A 13872-nucleotide genomic window follows, 5' to 3' on the forward strand; every position below is an offset into this window, starting at 1 on the left:
TTTCAAATCCTTGAGAAAACTGGTGCCCTTGTCTTATACAGCTTCCTATAGTTGATAGAAACTTGTCCTTCAACTTAGCTTTTTAGCTTGCTTCTCTATACCCATCCGATCAACCAAGTAATCCATTTTATTTTCTCAACTTTTTCTCATTTGTTCCCACTTTAATATCTAGTCTCCTAGGGACACACGCACACTTCCGTTTCTCCAGCATTCTGTCTCTCACCTCTGATATCTGCCCCTCTCTTCTTCTTTGCTCCCTTTACAGATACTTCCTTTCCTTTCCTTTTCAAGATATTATCTTAATTGATTTTGATCAACTCTGTTCAGTGTTTTATACTCAGTTCCACACTGGGAGTAATCTTTAATAATCTGAAGATAGAATTCAATTGTTTAAAGGAAACTATTAATAAGCCCTTGCTAGAGTTACATGTATCAAGAAACATAGGACTTGGGCACAAGATATGGGTTACTTTTTTTTTTTTAAGTAGTTTTTTGGAGAGGGCAGGGCAGAGGAAAGTAGTTGGTACTTTAAGGAAATGTTAGGGACCATCTATTCACTATTTCACTGTGTTAGGGAAATCTATTCACTATTTCAAGGCAACTAACAAATCATCATCTCTCAGGTGGGACACTGGAGGGACAGCCTTTACAGGTCATGAAATTTGTATGACAAACGTTGCATGCAAATATGGGTTAATTATAACTTTGTATAGCAAGGCAGATGCCAGGTAGCATAAGAGCACATGCAGACAGTGTTAATTCTGGAGTCCCAGAAGCTGTGAGGTGGTCATCCATCACAACCAGGTAGGAATGACTGAGGAAGGCAGCAAAGCTGGCCATGCCAGCATTTACACATGGAACACTTCCTGGGCAACCAGGTGTGATGGGGCACAGGTCCACAGTTCTCTTTGTGCAAGTCATGCTCACAGTTCCGTCCATAGAAAGAGGGAGGGCAGGCAAAAAGGACCCCAGGATGCAGGTTTCCCCATACAGATAGCAGGTTCTGTTTAGCTCCTTACTGTCCTGGATTCCCATGGATGGTACAAACTGGGAAGGTTGATGAGGAATTGCAGGCTCCTCCCAGGACTGAAGGCCATCATCTCTGAAGGCCAGGTCTCCCTGTGATTGATGGGCAAGTTCATGGTGACCCAATCCAGCAACTAGTTCAAATGCTCTGGAAAAGGCCATGATCAAAATCACACTGGAAGAGAGGCTCTCCATCTTCCTTCAGTCCATGTCTCACAGGCCAGTGCTAATAAACGCTTTGACTATAACCTTCAGGGAGTTTCTCCTCCCTCAGCCACACCTGACTTTCAATTTTTTTAAATTGAAATAATTAAATAATTATAGATTCACATGTAAGTGTAAGAAATAACACAAGAGATCCCTGTGCACCATTCTCAGTTTACCCCCATGATAACATTCTGCTAAATTATACTATATTGACAGTAACCAAGATATTGACGGTAATAAAATTCACCAATTAAAAGAATCCCAACTTTCATCTTCAAATGTGTAGAGGAATTATCTATCTGGTGACAAGAAGCTGATCCTGATGTTTTTCACAAGAAGTTTTCATTAATCGTTCCTTTGGATAATCAAACTGAAACCTATGTTAACCATTTGTTAATAGAACAAACCCAAAGGGAAGGATTATCATCTGTTCAAGAAGATGTAAGGAGAATTTATAAGCAGAAACTTCTTCCTACCAGTCCAGCCCCTCAGCCTTCACTGTCTCTTCCACATAGAAAACCCAGGTTAACATTGCATTGAATCTGTAGATTGATTCCCCTACCACGCCACCCTCTATTTTGTGGTAGAAGACAGCATATCCCGAAATGCCTTAGCCAGAAACAAACAGAATAAAGAAGAAAAAAGAAATAAAGTGGAAATTATGAAATAGAAGAGGGTAACATCATCAGCAGGGTGTGAAAGTGTAAGGGTGAATGTTTAGGCAGGTCGGGTGGAGGCAAGGAGGACCTGGCCTCTCCCACGAAAGGTCTGAGCTTGTGCAGTGGGCAGTGGTGTCCTCTGTTAGTTTGTGGCAGGGATGACATTCCACTAGGGCCATGTTCAGAAACAGCAAGGGGGCAGCTGTGCTGGAGCCAGGTTGGAGGTGCCTCAGAAATGCCAGATGCAGCATTATCATGGTACCTGGTCCCCTCCTCACCCGCAGAAGACAGAAGCCCAGGGCTTGTGCATAGGATTTCTTGGATGGATCAAAGTAAAATTTCCTCAGCTGGGCTTTAATTCCTGAATGCAGATTGACCTCTAGCTCCAGTCCAAACTTTCTACTTGGAAGGGGTCATATGAGTGGAGAACTATTTGTATTATGGTTTTTTGGAGTGTTTTACTTTTAAATACTCTCTGCCTCAGTGTTTTTTGTATTAAAGTGCATACCTCTAGAGGAAGAGATCATGTTTGTCGTCTCTCATAAACTACACAACAAATTACCAGATATACATAGACACACACAGACACATGCACACACTCACACACACACAATACAGTGCAAGGGAAGGAAAACTATCCATGAAAAGATCACGGTTTCTATCCTGGTTCTATAGCTCTGTCATTAATCAAGTTAGGATAAGTTACTTAACTTCTCTACTTCTTTATTTATAAAAATGAATATACTGATACATGCCTCATAAGAATCATTTTTTAAAATAAATTTATCTATTTTATTTTATTTATTTTATTTTTGGCTGTGTTGGGTCTTCGCGTTGCTGCACGCAGGCTTTTCTCTGGTTGCGGCTACTCTTTGTTGTGGTGTGCAGGCTTCTCATTGTGGTGGCTTCTCTTGTTGGGAGCACAGGCTCTAGACACACGGGTTTCTGTAGTTGTGGCACATGGGCTCAGTAGTTGTGGCTCACGGGCTCAGTAGTTGTGGTGCACAGGCTTAGTTGCTCGATGGCATGTGGGAACTTCCTTGTCCAGGGCTCGAACCCGTGTCTCCTGCATTGGCAGGTGGATTCTTAACCACTGTGACACCAGGGAAGCTCCAAGAATCATTTTAACATTATCTGGGATATAACTCAAGTGATTACCATTGGATCTGAATAGTGGGTCAAATATATATGCTTCGCTGGAGAGAAATAAATGTATAAAAGCACAAACCAGGAAGTTCAGTCATTATCACCTCAACTCTACAAACAGGAAATGCTTCTTCTTAAATTGCTCAATAGCCAGAAATACAGTGGAGTAAGACAGTAGGGGATTTCTCATCAGTGCTTATGAGAGAGATCAGGAGAAGAAAAAGACCACAGCTAGGTGTATGGTATGGTGGAAGGAAAACAGAGAGGTAGGGATAGGAAAAAAAAAAAAAAAAAAAGAAGGCGGGAACTCCCTTCAGAATATGTCTTCAGCTTTTGGGATACTTTTCACAATTTTTCTCCCTTTCACAGCTGGTAAGTTTGTTTGGAGTGGTGGTGGGAAGGGTGAAAGGTATTGGAGTGAAATAGAGGAAACCATGATGAGAAAGATACTTTCGATTGTTTTCCACCAGAATTTTTCTGTCTTTGAAAATGTTCAGTTTTATTCTTCTCTTTCTAGTTTCCTTGGCTAGCAATTTTACAACAGTCCTTGTCTGGGTGCCTAATGTTCTGCATTTCTAACAAGCTTCCAGGTGAGACTGCTGCTGTTGGTCTGTAGATCATACTCAGTAGCAAGGCTTTAAAGAAGTCTTGTTTTTTGAAAAAAGACACTTGTGATAATTCTTAGACTGCATCTTTGTGTCATTTGCAAAAACAAAGAAACAAACAGAAACCCCAAAAAGGAGACTAAGAACAAACTCACACGTAAACATAAATCTCCTTATAAGTGGGTATGTGTTATTTAAGCCATGTTAGGGGATTTTTTTTTTTTTTTTGCGATACGCGGGCCTCTCACTGTTGTGGCCTCTCCCGTTGCAGAGCACAGGCTCCGGACGCGCAGGCTCAGTGGCCATGGCTCACGGGCCCAGCTGCTCCTCGGCGTGTGGGATCTTCCCGGACCGGGGCACGAACCCATGTCCCCTGCATCAGCAGGCGGACTCTCAACCACTGCGCCACCAGGGAAGCCCGGGGATTTTTTTTTTTTAAGCATTCCAGAGGCAGTGTGATATAGAAAAGTCATGGTTGTTCCCTGTGCTCCCCCCTGCTGTCTGTGGAAGCTTTGGGTTTGAGTCTCTGCTCTGCCCTTCAGAGGTAGATTCCTCATCTGTACAACCAGGGTAGCCGTTTCTCCCTGTTAGACAGTTTGTGAGTACTCAGTCTTGAAGTGCCTCTCACATAGTGGATGCTCAACGAAGATTAGTTTTCTAATCACTTTTCTATCTAATCTTTTGAAGAATCTATTTATTTATAAATAACTACCATTTTTACATTCAAGATAATTTTAATTTCTTATCTTTTTATCAATTCTTAGTGCATTCTGACAATGCATTTTAATTATTACATTGTGTTACTGTACATAATTAAAACTAATAACACCATTTATTCTAAAAAGTGTTTTAAAAGTGCTTTTGCACTAAGGTAGAGTGATCTTCTTTCCAGTTATTTTGGATTATCAAGGAAGTTTTGATAGAAGAATACTGGGCTTTAGGTCAAAATAACTGATTTTAAGCTGTCACTTACTAAGATGACCAGGATGCTTTGTACTTTACCCATCTTTGTATAATTCATGGCACCTATCACAATGTTTTAAATATACTAATGATGATATTTATTGAGAACTTATTACATGCTACATGCTCTTCTAAGTACTCTACATGCATTAGTGCATTTAGTCATACTAATTCTAAGAGGAATATTATTTCTATTTAAGAGAAATGAAACTGAGGCACAGAGAAGCTAAGTGATATATTTCACTATATCTTAGCTGCAATATTTTTTTCACATTTTAACATCTCCAAAGTGGGATGTGCATCAGTAAGAGCAGCAGCAATAAACAAACAGCACATTTTGAGTAACTTGAGGAGAGTTTTATAAAAGTATGCATGCTTTAAAAAGATGTGGTTTCCCTAACCAATAAGAGATAATGAAGGACCTGGTGGCTTGCACCCTCTGGAAGGCATTCCACTCCTTGGCTTGAAGTTACACGATGAAGGAAGCTGAAGAAAGCAGTGGCTTTGAGAGGGCTGCCTAGAGGACTATGGCTATTGTAGTGGTATATAGGCAAACCCTGACACCACCACAGGAAAGATATAATACCCTGACCTCACTCTCCTCCCACCTTTGACCTACATTTACTGCCAATTCCTCCAATAAGTCAGCCTCTTAGGACCCAGAGAATGGCAGAAGAGATTGGAGAATTGATCTGGAGGAGAAAACGGAGGATATTCTAGCACAAGATGCATCTTACAGTAGAGAAGATGTCATGAGTAATTGGCAGAATTTTTGTTTCCTACTGTTACATAATTAATACATTACAAATTAGTATCAATCTTTTATTTGATAAGCACAGAAACTTGTTCAAGATTACACAGTTAGGAAACAGTTGTGGCAGAATTTGGACCCAGATAATCTAACTCCAGAGCCCATGCCCTTAACCAACATGTACTATAAGTAGATCCTTAATAAATATTCATGGATAAAACTTTGTTGCTTTTTTAATATTAAACTTGAACAATTTTTTTCTGTCCTCATCTACAGCATCTCCAGAGGTGACCCTTCTTCTGGGGAAGAATAAAAACTTCAGTGTGCAAAGCACTTGCAGGGAAGCCAGCAGCACAGATTTTCTGAGCCCCAGAAGGAGATTGCATCACTGAGTATGAATCTCCGATTAACAGGAAAGTGACTGTCCAGAGCACATGCCACTGGGTAGGCAACAATGTATCTTATGTGACCTGCTTTGTTTTACAGTTGTATGGGAATAAGAGTCTAACCATAGGTGAGTAGGCTTGCAGCAACTGATCTGATTATCAAAACTTCTTACCAAACAAGTCATCACCTATTTATGTACTCGGTTATCTCCTCAGGAAATTCTAATTGACTTACATTGAATTTTTCCATTCTGTCTTCCATTTGTTTTATTCCCTCTTTCATGTTTTACTTTGCTTTATGTCTTATTATTGAACTGAGGTTGATTTTCTCAGAACAATTTTCCACTTTAATTTTTTATCTGTTTATCAATTTTTAGTGCATTCTGACAATGCATTTTAATTATCAGGTTATGTTACCACTTTACAATTTTTGTTTTCAATTGTGTCTAATCTGCTTTTTAATCCACCCACTGAGATTTAATTCCAATAATTGAATTTTTCATTTTAAAAGTTCAGTTCTTTCATTTTATTTTCTGTTTCTTCTTTTCCCTTTTTAACCTTGTTAACCTTATGTTACTTTATGGTGGTTTTGGTACTATCCTATTATTTCTAGTTATTGTGTTGCCAATTCTCCTGTTGGTTGCTGTAACAGAATTACAGAATTATAGAAGAAACAGTGACCCTTAAATGGTAAATGGGAGTGGGGAGAATTTAGAGAGTACTTTATACAAGGGATAAAATTTGAATGAGGCCTGGAGGATAGATAAGAGTTTAAAAAGTTAATTAGACTGACAAAGTAAAAATAGGGCATTTTATTTTACTTTCAGTTTTTATTGGAGTATAGTTGACTTACAATGTTGTATTAGTTTCAGGTGTACAGAAAAGTGAATCAGTTATACATATACATGTATCCACTCTTTTTTAGATTTTCTTCCCATATAGGTCATTACAGAGTACTGAGTAGAGTTCCCTGGGCTATATAGGTTATTATTAGTTATGTGTTTTATATATAGTAGTGTGTATATGTCAATCCCAATCTCCCAATTTATTTCTTCCCTTACCCCTTTTTCCCTTGGTAACCATAAGTTTGTTTTCTACATCTGTGACTCTATTTCTGTTTTGTAAATAAGTTCATTTGTACCATTTTTTTAGATTCCACATATAAGTGATATCATATGATATTTGTCTTTGTCTGACTTACTTCACTCAGTATGAAAATCTCTAGGTCCAACCATGTCACTGAAAATGGCATTATTTTGTTCTTTTTTATGGCTAAATAATATTCCATTCTATATATATACCACATCTTGTTTATCCATTCCTCTGTCGATGGACACATAGGTTGCTTCCATGACCTGGTTATTGTAAATAGTGCTGCAATGAACATTGGGGTACATATATCTTTTCGAATTATGGTTTTCTTCAGATATATACCCAGGAATGGGATTGCTGGATCATATGGTAGCTCTATTTTTAGTTTTTAAAGGAAACTCCATACTGTTCTCCATAGTGGTTCTACCAATTTATGTTCCTACCAACAGTGTAGGAGAGTTCACTTTTCTCCACACCCTCTCCAGCATTTATTGTTTGTAGATTTTTTGATGATGGACATTCTGTCCAGTGTGAGGTGATACCTCATTGTAGGTTTGATTTTCATTTATCTGATAATTAGTGATGTTGAGCATCTTTTCATGTGCCACTTGGCCATCTGTATGTCTTCTTTGGAGAAATGTCTATTTAGGTCTTCCACCCATTTTTTTGATTGGGTTGTTTGGTTTTTTGAGCTGCATGAGCTGTTTGTATATTTTGGAGATTAATCTCTCTCTCTTTTTTTTTTTTTTGCGGTACGCGGGCCTCTCACTGCCGTGGCCTCTCCCACCGCGGAGCACAGGCTCCGGACGCACAGGCTCAGCGGCCACGGCTCACGGGCCCAGCCGCTCCGTGGCATGTGGGATCCTCCCGGACTGGGGCACGAACCCGCATCCCCTGCATTGGCAGGCGGACTCCCAACCACTGCGCCACCAGGGAAGCCCCTGGAGATTAATCTCTTGTCAGTCATTTTGTTTGCAAATATTTACTCCCATTCTGAGGGTTGTCTTTTCATTTTGTTTATGGTTTCCTTTGCTGTGCAAAAGTTTTTAAGTTTAATTAGGTCCCATTTGTTTATTTTTGCTTTTATTTTTATTACTCTAGGAGATGTATCAAAAAAGATCCTGCTTGCAATTTATGTCAGAGAATGTTCTGCCTATGTTTCCTCTAAGAGTTTTATACTATCCCATCTTACATTTAGGTCTTAATTCCATTCTGAATTTATTTTTGTGTTTGGTGTTAGAGAATGTTTTAATTTCATTCTTTTACATGTAGCTGTCTAGTTTTCCCAGCACCACTTATCAAAGAGGGTGTCTTTTCTCCATTATATATTCTTCCCTCCTTTGTTATAGATTAGTTGACCATAGGTGTGTGGGTTTATCTCTGGACTTTCTATACTGCTGCATTGATCTGTTATTGTGCCAGTACCATACTGTTTTGATTACTGTAGCTTTGTAGTATAGTCTGAAGTCACAGAGCCTGATTCTTTCAGCTCATTTTTTCTTTCTCAAGTTCACTTTGGCTATTTGGGGTCTTCTGTGTTTCCATACAAATTATAAATTTTTTTGTGAAAAATGCTATTGGTAATTTGATAGAGATTGAATTGAATCTGTAGATTGCATTTTGACAATATTGATTCTTCCAATCCAAGAACATGGTGTATCTCTCCATCTGTTTGAGGGCATTTTAAATAAAGATGGCTGAATATACAAAGACTTAGAATCATCAAATTACTTGAAATCACTTGAAAGAAATGCAGTGTGGGGAGAGTGGATGGTGACTAGGTCAGTGGTGTTAAGGAGTTTTAGGAGACAGACAGCTAACATAGAGGAGTCTAAGTGAGCTAGATGGTAAACTGTGGCAAAATGGAGAGCAATATTCCATGTAAAGCGTGTGAGAATGTATAAGAGTAATTTAACACTTCAGGTCCAGCAGATGATTTCCATTAGAAAATGAGGGCTCAGTATTGCCACATCTTAAAATTTCTCAAAAGAGCTTGACATCTAGATTTTTATGTAAAATTTTCTCATTTGAAAAATGTTGTATGAGCTCAAAACAAATTCACGTATCTGCAGTTTAGATTTGACCAGTGTTTCTAATCTCTCGACTAGATATAAGTCTTGAAAAATAAACTAAGGCCCAGTTGTGAAGAGCCTTCTATGCCATTCTAAGGAATTTATATTTTATTCAATAAGCAATAGAAAGGCAATAGGGGGTCTCAAATAAGGGAATGACATGATATGGTTTTCATGGGCTAAGATTAAAAGAAGTTAGTGGCAAGGAGATTAGTTTGCAGTCTATTTTAATAGTCTAGGACATAGATAATAAGGGCTAGACTTGGATATAAATAATGGTAATATAAAATATTTGGAAGGTATTTTGGTTGCAGGATCAATAGGATTTATATCAATTAAATATGGGACTTAAGTAGGAGTTACATGACTGGGTATTTTATGTCAGTAAATGTAGATGATGATGCCATTGCTTACATAAGGAATGCAAAGAACGAAGTGAAGATGATTTGTTTGGATTCAATCTGTTTTACAGATGAGTTGGAAACACAGGTTTGAAACATAGGAAGTTAAAGTGGGATTCAGATTTGGGAGTCATCTTCTTTCAAGCAATGGATAAGCCAATGGGAATGAATCAAATTTTTTTAGGGAAGGATGTTGAGTTGGATACAGAAGCAAGCACAAGATGGAATCTGGGGAACACCACATTTTTAGGAGTGGGCCAAAGAAGAGAATCTAATAAAAGAGGCAGAATGCAGTCCATGGGGAAAGAAAATCTATGGAAACCAACAGAAGAGTTTGAGGGAGGAAGAAGCAAAAATTTCACGTTCCTTCAAGATGTCAGGTGGAATAGGAATTTTAAATGTTCTTTGAATCAATCATTGGATCACTGATGACTGTCATAAAAGCAGTTTTGGGGGGTGGTGGAAAGAGTAGAGGAACTGTGTAGGGATGGGGAGGGCTAGCTTTTCAGGCAACTTTTGATTATTTAAAAAAAAATATTGTGAATCATATCAGGAAATATCCCAAAATACCATACTGATGTTCTTTTGTATAATATCATAATATTCATTTTCTAAGAATAAAACTCTTTAAATAATTTTAAATAGCACATTGGTCAAAAATATTTTGATCAGAATGCTAACATTTGATATCTTATTTACAGACTCCTTTACAAGGAACTTCTGTGGAACATTAGTCAAAATTTCACTAGAAATTCTTAAATTTTTAAGAGAAAAGCAAAACACCTTTCTCCAGATTCATTTGCTACTCTGAGCAAAAAGCATTATTAGTGTCAATAATACACTATAGATCAACCTGACTTGTCAATAAGGAATGTACCTTTAAGGCATTACTTGTGCTTGTATTTAAAGGTCTTGAGCCTCCAGGTTATTCCACCCCCTGGAGTCTGCATAAGTCTCTATTTCCTTCTGGGCATTCTGCCTGTTGTGGGATCCATTGCTTTCTGGAAGTTTACTGGATGCAAGTTATCTATTAGTTAATTAAAATGGACTGTGAATTCAAAGTACGTTTACTTAAATGGGAAATTCATAGGCAACAAAATTTGTGATCCTGCTATGCTACCCCTGTAGTCTTAGTATTCAATACTTACAGCAAACAGCAATAGCTGTCATTATTTGAATGTTTACTACTCTGCCAGGCACCATACCACATGCCTCACATGTCACTTAAACTATTTTTTTCTTATTGACAAGGATGGAACTAAATATTGGGGGTAACTGACCATTTATGTGAAAAGCTTTTATGTCTTATATGCATGCATTTTTGGATATGTCAAGGTACAGCAGTGATCTTGGTGGGAGAAAATAACATATAATAAAAAAAAGCAGGTTTCTCTTTCAAAGTGTAAAGAGCTTTTTATTCACAGTTGCTTTGCCAACTAGAATTGTTAAATTAAAAATAATGGGACTAAATAAATGAAATTACATTTTTCTTTTTTCTACATTTTTCTCCTCCCTAACATTTTTTGGCACACAAATGGATAAAAGAAGAATAATCTGAGCTTTCAAGGTTGTTTTAGCTTAGCTCTAGTTGAAATGTGGTCCAAGGAACCCTTGCAGGAGGTTTTCAAGGTTGTTTATATTTTCATAATAATACTAATATGTTATTTGCTTTTGGCACTTACATTCTCTTACATGAGTGCACATTAGTTTTCTAGATGCTACATGGCATATGTTAATAATACTGCCTTAATGGCTTATGGAGTATTTGTGTATTTGTGTGTGTGTGTATCCAAATTTTTCTAAGGCAAATTCTTTGGGATTCTCAACAATTTTTAAGGGTATAAAGAAATCCTGAGACCAAAAAGCCTGAGAATTGCTGTTTTAGCTGATATGAAATACATATTAGGATCACTTATGACTGAATTAGTTTTAAGTTTGGAAAACATAACTTTAGAAAATTATATAAAATTATAAAATATTATCAAGTGTGAAAAAATAATGAAAATTCATAAGCTGTATCATTTGGTTTACCTGAATTGATTGTAAATTACTGAGTTCCTGGCTGTGAGTCTCTCTCTCTCTCTCTCTCTCTTTTTTTTTTTAGAGTTATAACAGGTTCTGATAGTTAAGACTAAAACTCATTCCTTAGCCTCAGAGCTTCCTCTCTTTTTTGCTTTGTTGTGTTTTATAAACAATCACTTAGATTTTTATTGGTCACTTTCTTTAAAATTAACACAAGCATAACTTCAGTTTTTGTTGACTACCAACAAACACACCTTCCAACCTTAATAACCTGCCTTTTGGACAAACACCATGTGGTTAGGCCAAACAGTCAGTCTGTGGTATTTTGTTACTGCTGCCATAGCAGATGAGTACACTATGGGACTTGGTCTAACCTGCCTTAAGTATGGGTTATGTTTGATGTAAATACTTTCCATTTTTAGTCTAAATAAACATTTGAAATATTCCATTTATCCCACTTATTCTTATCTTCCCAAATCGAATTGTTTACTATATCTTTCTCTTTTTTTTTCAAGTCTCCTGCTGTTTTTCAAGATAGCTTTCTAAGTCAATTCTGCCAAATATGTTATAAATCAGCATTAACACTTACTGTGGAAATATTTATCAGTGGTCCCTAAGGTGTATAATTTTCTCTTTAGTTTTTTCTTTTTAAAAATGACATTTTATTTTTGTGAGATGAAACATATTTATTATAGGACATTCAGGCAATACAGAAAAATGTAATTTCTTCAAATTCCACCACTCAAAACAACCAGTGATAACATTAGCTGAACACTTTTCTATGACTATATGTAAAAAGAAGGAAAGACAGAAATTATTTTATAAAAATTATTTCATATAAGCATGTTTAAATAAAAATTAATTACTTTACATAAAAATTATTATGCTTATTGTTACTTTATTTTAAGTTAGTGAAAGAAGCAGAAGTCATTGCTGAATGTGAGATAAAAATGTCTCTACCACATACAAAAGTGAACATTAATGTGAATTATGATCTTTGAGTGATAATGCTGCATCATTATTGGTTCACTGATTGTAACAAATGTACCACTCTGCTGGGGATATTTGCGATCAGGGAGGCTATGCACGTGTGGGAGTAGAGGGCAAACGGGAACTCCTTGTACTTTCTGCTTAATTTTTCTGTGAATCTCAAACTGCTCTAAAAAAATTTAGCTTAAATATAAAAAAGTAAGCTCCTTTGCAGAAGCAGTATTTTCTGGTGTATCATAATAATGTATAAGGCAGCCAATAAACTAAAAACCAAAACAAAAGCACAGCATGTCAAGTAGAGAAAGTGTCTATTCCAGTGAGTTTGGACTATTACCCCCTAAATATTGAAAAAAAATATCCTTACCAGATGAGACACTCATTTCTAAAGGAGTTCTGTAAGTTAAAAAAAGATTGTGAACAATATTAAAAGGATGATGTAACTGTACATTTTAAACCTGTATTTTCACTGTCACTGTGTTTGTTGACTCCCTGCCAACAGGGAGATAAGATAAAGACCAACTTTACACTTCTTCAAACAGCCTTTCCTCCCACTTTCTGATTTGTTGGTTATATATTATTTTTACATTTTGAAGGTTTAAAACACTTGTGTTCTTTATACATAATTCTCTCAAGTATTTAGTTTTAACTATATATTTAAATGGATTTATTGTTCATCACCAATCATGATTTAGAATTTTTATTTATTTTTTTTTTGGTGGGATATCACCATCTACAATAACCCATTGTAGCTCACCCTAGTGCAGAATATGTCTATCTGTCATGCCACTCACTGAATGTGTGGTAGGATCTATTATATCTGACAGTGTAATCATGGAGTTATTAGCAGAGCTAGTTTTCCTTCTGAGAGAAAGAGATTTAAAAAAACCCCTCTCAGGATCAAAATAAAATAAAACATAGTAACAAAGTCTTATTCATAGTCACAACAATTTAGGGACTACTGATTAAATAATATATTGCTAAAATGTTAGAACAGTTATAGCAATTATAGCATTAACATAACCAACCACCTTGCCTGTGGTTCAGGTGAGAAATAAGCAAAGAACAATTTCTTCTGAGCCATGATGTTTATGATGACCACAACTGACCACAAATATTAGGTGAAAACCTAATATTTGGTTTGTGTGTATGTGGTATATTTCCATTCATGTGTTTAAAGATATTAGATAAAATGTTTGTATTAGTGGTGGAAATGTCTGTGGTAAGAATCAGCCTGAACAGGAAATTCATGTAAGTAACTATTTCAGTGTTAAAAATATGCACTTTAGAAAGGCAGGTAGAAGAGAAAGATGAGAAAGGCTGTCCAGAGAATTGAGGAAGAAGTGCAGGGAGGCAAGCTGATTGTGGAGGGTGACAGACTACCTGGAGCCCCAGATATGTCCAAGCAGAAGCAGCTTAAGCCATGTTGATGAAAGACTGCAAAGTCTCCAAAAGTGACCTTGAAAGTGAACAAATTTTGGCAAATAGGAAATAGGTTACCTCCAATGCAAATAAAAATGTCTAAGTTTTGAGAACAAAGTCAGTATGTGGGATA

At 36.8% G+C, this 13872-nt stretch overlaps 1 pseudogene across 1 annotated transcript; it reads right to left on the reverse strand.

Moving 5' to 3' along the window:
• Window positions 1–693: 693 nt before the first annotated feature.
• LOC307053784 (protein Cripto-like) lies at window positions 694–1765 on the reverse strand (annotated as a pseudogene). Its single transcript has 2 exons — window positions 1710–1765; window positions 694–1225 (listed from the first exon to the last, which is right to left on the reverse strand). The product of its transcript is annotated as a protein Cripto-like (transcript).
• Window positions 1766–13872: the final 12107 nt, after the last annotated feature.

The sequence above is a fragment of the Hyperoodon ampullatus genome (assembly GCF_949752795.1).
Source record: "Hyperoodon ampullatus genome assembly, chromosome: 5".
In the NCBI taxonomy this organism is placed as follows: Eukaryota; Metazoa; Chordata; class Mammalia; order Artiodactyla; family Ziphiidae; genus Hyperoodon; species Hyperoodon ampullatus.